Source organism: Rhinolophus hipposideros, assembly GCF_964194185.1.
Source record: "Rhinolophus hipposideros genome assembly, chromosome: 6".
Classification (NCBI taxonomy): Eukaryota; Metazoa; Chordata; class Mammalia; order Chiroptera; family Rhinolophidae; genus Rhinolophus; species Rhinolophus hipposideros.
In genome coordinates this window covers 96,043,413-96,050,926 of record NC_138052.1, presented here as the reverse complement: position 1 = coordinate 96,050,926, position 7,514 = coordinate 96,043,413, and positions in this window count along the sequence as shown.

The window sequence follows — 7,514 nt, the reverse complement described above, 5'->3', positions numbered from 1 at the left end:
AAGATCTACAAAACAAGTTTACCATGAAACACAGTTTGGGAAATGCTGAACTAGATTTATGACTTAAAAGAACGAAGCAGGAGACATTTGTTACATGTTAAACACGTCTCAAACCTCACAGAAGGTTTACCAGAAAGTTTCACCAACTTACTAACAAATAATTCTCGTGTTATTTATACTGTTTACACACACACGCATGCACACATGCGTGTGCACACATGCACACATTATACAAAGCTTCCCAATTGACTTTTCCAAGCAAGAAACAATACCACAGAGAGAGATCCAAGATGGCAAAGTAAACACTGTGTCTGCTTCCTTCCATGAACACATTAAAATTACAACTAAATTATTGAACAATCAACCTACAGAACGATTTGAGGTCTGTCTGAACAGAAGTTTTATAACTAAGGATATAAAGAAAAAGCCACATCAAGACTTGTAGGAGGGGTGGAGATGCAAAACAAGCTGGCCCCAATTATCCGTGTAGTGGTTGAGAACCAGGAGGAATATCTCAGGCAAGGAGGTTCCCCCCAGAGGAGCAAGAGACCCCAGCCCCACACCGGCCTCCCAAGCCCAGAGCACTGGTGCCGGGAAAAGGAACCCCCACAATATCTGGCTGTGAAGAACAGTGGGATTCCAACCATCCGGGTGGGATGGAAGGCTGCAGGAAACCCAGACGTTCTCTTCAATGGTCCATGAACAGACTCTCTCACCCCTAGGCACTCACCTTGGGCTCCGGCGGAGAGATGGTGATTCAGGAGGCGTTGGAGGCATAGAGGGGTCAGACTGAGGTGTGTGGTTTTGGGGCAGGGCTGAAGGACAGTCACCCTTCTCCCTGTGGGAGGTCCTTCTTCTGTGCTGCCAGCAGGGAGGCACCATCTTTCCTATGTTGAGCCCGCCCCCTGTGCTTCCAGCCAAATCTGAATCTGATTGGCCTGGTGAGCTCTGTAGCTCCACCCTGCTGACTCACTGGGAACCTGCCCTACCCAATTCCCCCAACGTGGAAGGTACTTTCTTCAGCAGTCCCACCCGCATTGCGCTCTTACTTGGAAAACTATTGGAGTCCCCAGGCCCCAGGTGGGCAGTGACTGGCCTCTGTGTGCTCTGAGACTTTTGCTGAGTAGCTCCAGGCTGAGTAGCTCCAGCACTGGCACCAAGCCAGGGTCTACATTAACCTGGTAACCATAGCTCTTCCTACTCTAGTGTCTCTGAGACCCTGCCTCACCCATCTTGCATACCCCACAAGGCATTACCAGTGGTTGAACCTTAAGGGAAACTTAAGGTGGCAGCAGGCCTGGGGTGGTCTGGCTTTTTGCAGAGCTACCCCAGTCCTGGTACTGGTGGTACTCGTCCTTGGTTTGCAATATGTCCTCTTCTACGTGCCTCCAATGGCCAAGATGAGGAAGCAGCCTGGGTGTCCACCGATGGAAGAATGGATAAAGAGGAGGTGGAATACAATGGAATATTGCTTGGCCATGGAAGAGAATGGGTTCTGGCCATCTGCAGCGGCATGGATGGACACGGAAGGTATTACGCTGAGTGGAGTATGTCAGAGAGAGAAAGACAAATGCAATGTGATTTGTCTTATACATAGAATATAAAGAACAAAATAAACAAAAAAGAACACAAACAAACTCATAGATACAGAAAACATTTTGATAGTTGCTAGATGGGAGGGAGGTTGGGGGTGTGGATGAGAAAGGGGAAGGGATTAAGAAGTACAAATTGGTTGTTACACAGTAGTCATGGGGATGTAGGGTATAACACAAGGAATACAGTCAATAATATTGTAACAACTATGTATGGTGTCAGACGGGTACTAGATTTGTTAGGGTTATAGATGGGAGGCAGTTGGGGGCAGAGTGAAAAAGCTGAAGGGATTAAGAAGTATAAATTGGTAGTTACAAAATAGTCATGGGGATGTAAAACATAGGGAGTATAGTCAATAATATGGTAATAACTATGTATAGTGCCAGGTGGGTACTAGACTAGTCAGGGGGATCACTTCTTAAAGTATATAAATGTCTAACCACTATGCTGTAGTCCTAAAATTAATGGAAACCAATATTGAATGTCAATTGTAATTGAAAATTTTTAAAAGGGGAGGAAAGGTTAAAGGGAATAAGAGGTATAAAGCAAATCAGTCACGGGGGTGTAATGTACAGCACAGGGAATACAGTCAATAATATTGTGATAGGGTAGGATGGTGTCAGATGGCTGCTGCCCTTATCATGGTGATCACTTCTTTAGGTGTATAAATGTTGAATAACAGTGATGTACCCTTGAAACTAATATAATATTGTATGTTAGCTATATTTTTAATAAAAATCTTTTAAAAGAGAGATGCTAAGACAACAAAAACCTGAACATAATGGGACAAAGAGAGAAAATTGTGGATCAGACTCACTTATGATGATCAATGATTGGTGAAAACAAAACCTGCGTCAGAAGAAGGAACAAAGCTTTTTGACCGAAGAGGGCATATTCTGGGACCACTTAGCATTGGGAAATTAATGAAGATAATTCATAAAACTGTCTGGGCAAAGGTAAAAAACAACACAATTATATTAGATAGATACCAAAATGGCAGTTGACATCATTAAAGATCAAAATGTTCGGTGAGGAAATTTCTTAATAGAATATAACTAATTATCTGGTGCCAAAAGCAAGGGCCATCCGTGCTCACTGATGTCAGATGTGAGGGGCTGCTGTGCTGTGCCACCCCAACACTCACAGAACAAAGCTCCTCAGGGCTGCATATGACTTTGAGCCCTGAGTCCCGGTAATGGTGCCTTCATGGGCCTCTTTCTCCACTGTACATACAGACCGTGCCAAAAAGATGTACACACATTTTAAGAAAGGAAAAAACTGTATTTAATTACACTGATGGTAACCACTTTGAGCACCTCTTGTAATTGCAGAAGTCAAACGTGACTTGTATTCATCTTTTGTTATTGGGATATATCGAGTATTACAATTTTAATACAGTTTTTTCCTTTCTTAAAATGTGTACACATTTTTTGTACCCTCTTTATGTGTATATATATATATGTATATATATGTATGTACATATATATGTATGTATATCTGTATGTATATATATATATATATATATATGTAAAATTATATTTTTCTGACTTTGTTGGTATAAAGACTAAGATAACACAGGCTGGGCTATTTCCATTTTCCCTCCAATTTTAAAATAAATTAAAACATTCTCGTGACCCTTAATAGTATGGTGACCCTGACAGTTCCTCCTGTGCCAATGGAGAAGCTGACCCGGAGCTGCCGGGCAAGCAGGTGACTCCAGCTGCACGCCCTTCCAGGATCGCCTCGGCTGTGGGGAGCTGCCTGACCCAAGGTCATGCCCCTTCCTGGGGTGGTCCAGATCCAATGACTGATCAATGTAAGTGTCCAAAGGCCTGGCCATCTTGGTCCAATGGGGGACAATCTGAAGAACCATCTAGCACAGAGCTCCCATGGAGGTTGGGTCTGCATCACAGCCAAATTCTCCCTCTGCCCACTCCGTTTTCCTTCCCCTCGCTTCCACAGGGGTTGGTCCCAAGTGTGCCCCAGATAAATGTCCTGTATTAAACCCCATCTCACAGTCCTCTTCCTGGGAATCCAACCTGAGACAGCAGCACATTACAGAGGAAACCATCCAGTGCGTGTCCATGTACACACAGCCCCAAAACAGGCCAAAATAACCTTATTGTTTAGGGATGCAGTCACATGTGCAAAACTAGAGGAGAATGAGGATGTTATTAGCACAAAGTCAGGAAGGGGGCCACCCAAGTGGGCAGGGGCACACAGGGAGTTTCTGGGGTGCTGGCAATGTCTCATTTCTTAATCTTTGTGGGGTTACCAGGATGTTTGCTCATGAGTGTTTTTTCAACTGTACATGAGTGATATATCTGTGCTCTGTGATGATAAATCTCACATTGAAAAGGGAAAAGATTTTTTTAAAAAAAAGCATACTTATTGTCATCACGATTGTCCCTATCATTATTTCAGTGGCAGCACTGTCCAGTGTTTTGTTCCCTCCAAGAAGCAGGAAGAAGGAAAAGCTTTCCCTCTAATCATAATGTATGGTGCTGGCTGTGTGACAATATGCCCCCAACCATCCTCACCCATGTTTCCCAAAGGAATGGAACTATAGATAAGGTCAATGTGGGAAGTGGCAGTGAGAGCTCTTTTGGGTGGTCTGATGAAGTGAGGGCTCCCCCCTTGACCTGCAACAGATCTGCTCCCACGAAGGATAAAATCAGGTCCCTTATTACTTGCGCTTCCCAGTAATGGGATATATGAGCCCAGCTTCCAGGATGTTAGTTTCACATCCAATGACCCTCTCTGTGGCACTAATAGACATCCTCCCCTTCCTGAGACTTGTCCTCAATTAAAGAATAAGTGGACATCAAGATCGGTATATAATCCCCACCGTAAATGGGACTGGAGCTGAAAATCTCTCCACAGATGAGCTGCTTGAGGGAATGGAACCCAGGGCACCACCATGGCTTAGAAATTTATTTCCCATAATGCTCAGAGCTATCAGAAAGGTTAGCAAAAGGCTGACACTCGGGTAAGGAGGAAAGCCACATGCTGAAAGGCAACGTTCCCTGCTCGCGGCCATTCAAGGTTGCGGCAAAGAAGTATGATATTGTCAGACCTCTCAGGGCAAAATGGTCCATTAGACTCCATCCGCAACACGGTAGGTGTCCCGTAAAAGCCAAGAAAGAAAGCACAAAGCAGACACCTGGAAAATGCAAAAGTGTTATTCTTCAAAAGGGAGAAGAAGGAAAGCAATTTAGCTGAAGTCCGTGTTGCAGAGCCATTTAGAAATCTCTGCCCTCATACTTGCACTAACACTTGGTTTCCATTTGGCTTTTTAAAACTATATAAAGCTAGATCCAAAAGTTATTCTCTGAAATAAGTGGTAGTTTTTTTCCAGGCCTCAGAAACCAGGAGATTTAGGATGTTAATTGGAAAAAGGTGCCTCCACCCAGCTTTCTTTCCTGACCATGTACCTTGGATTGGCATACTCCTGCCACTGCCACTCGCGACATTGTGATGTGACTTATAAGTAGCCCATCTCTTCTGCCTGCTCTCCAGCCCCACACCTTGTATTTTACGCTGAGCACTGTACCATGTGCTCTTACCTGGCTTGCTTTATTTAACCTCCATAACTCTATGAAGTACATGCTATTCCCATTTTATAGATGGCATAACTGAGGCTCAGATCAATTGCCCAAGGTGGCCTTGGTTACAGAATTGGGACTTCAACACAGGTCGTCTCCCTCCTTTGTTGAGATGATCAACAGATACAATATATGTAAACCATTTAGCACAGTCTCTGCTCAAGGAATATTATCAGATAGTACTAATTTTATTACCCACTACAGGAAATAGATTGTCCCAGGATTCATCTCCCCATCCCCTTATATTTTCTAACACAGAGTCATTCAATCAGGACCATCCATGAGGCCCACTGATACACTGCGCAGAGCACATAAGGGGCAAAGGACCAAAAAAAAAAAAGGACAGTATACAGAAAAAGGAAAAGCAGTGGCCATTAAGCCTATATGAATATGCTCAACATAATAAGGAAAATTAAAAATGAGATAAGCGTTTACCTATCAGAGTAGCAAAGATCAAAGATTCTGACAACCGTTGCCGTGAGGAAGACATTGCTTCTAGGACTATTAATTGGTAGACCCTCCACGATGAGCATTTTCACAATGTCTATCAAATATTATATGGACATACTCTTTAGCCCTAACATTCTAGGATTCATGAATGAATTCTGCTCACGAATACAGCTCAATATGTGTGTGCCTGTACAAGAAAATGCAGGGCTCTGTGTTTTCTCAGTAGTCGGAGACCAAAGATGAGAACCATCTACTCTTCAGTAGGGAGCCAGTCAAATAAAGGACGACACATGCATGCAATGGCGTACTCAGCAACTATTTAAAAATTAGTATTATCAAATGCTTAAGTCCCATTCACCAAGCAGTAAGTACTATGGACTTCTAAAATATCACTGAGTTTAATCTTCATCACAACCCTATGAGGAAGGCACCATTCTTATCCACAGATGAGAAAACAGAGGCACAAAAAAAAGATAAATGCCTTCCCAAGGTCAAACAACTCAGAAGGGGCAGAGGCAGGCTCCAAATCCAGGCAGCCTGGGCCGAGGTCCCATTTGCATGTGCTGTACTATGCGGCTAGGTCCAAGGACAATTCTAGTTCTAAACATCTTCATCAAGAAATGGGAAAGAAAGAAAATAACAAAACAGGCAATCACATCATGAACTCACGTAACAAAAAGTGTAAAACAAAGAGAATGCATTAAATGCAAAATGTAAACGTGAAAACATAAACTAGAAGAGATTAAATTTGTATGCCTAATAAATAAATCTAAGAGGTGGTGCTTTGAAAAAACAAGAAGAAAATATAAACCACTAGATAACGTAACTGAGAGAAATAAAAGGAAAAAGCACAAAATTTGAAGCCTGACAAATACAGAGCTGGCACCAGTTCTCTTTTCTGGAAGGAGCACAGACATGAAACCTCAAGCAAAAATCAACCCTTTGACAACCCTAAGAGAAATCAGAACTTAAGGAGATACTGCCCTGGACATCAATAGCCGCAAAACACATGTTTCCAGGCTTCATGTTAGTAAAAATGAATGAATAAATAAATAAATCCTATCGGCTTACAGTGCTATCAGTTAGGTTTTTGGTTCTTGCAGCTGAAAACATTCCTAACGAATAAACTATTTAGCAGCATCACTCTCACTACCTCCAGCCCACCCTCCATAGGTCTCTCCCTAAAGTCAGAAATGTGGTCCATGTATATACATTCAAAGAACTCCTCTCGTCCGACCTGACCTCTCAATAGCATTTAACACATGGGCCATTCTCTCCTCAACAACTGCCTGCCTATTCTGTATAATTTAAATATTTTGCCCGTTTTTTAAAAATTGCAAGCAATTGAAAAGAAACAAGCTGAAAAGCACAACTGCAACAATACGACATAGATGTATTTTAATGTAAAGTATTATGTAAATGATAAGAAAAATACTAAGACTACACTAAACATTAAGGACTAATAAATATGTGAAAAATACTCAGCCCAACTAGTTTTCACGAAATGAAAATTATACTCACAAAGAGACGCCTTTTTTGCATTTGGTAAAAATTCTTTTTTTAATGACCATGTTCCATGTTGATGAAAGAGGAAACTGGGACACACATACATCAGGAATGGGAATGCAAGTTGGATCAAACTTTCTGGAAAGCAATTTAGCATTATATATAAAAAGCTTTAAAATGTTCATACATTTTGCAGTTCTTGTTCTAGTAATGTATCCTAAGGAAATTGCCTGAAATTCAGATAAATTTTATGTACAAATATGTTAGAGCAGACACCATTCTTAATTGGAAAAATAGAATATAATCTAAAGATGCAACAATGGAGAAGGTAATCGTGGAATAGACATGCAAGAATGTTAT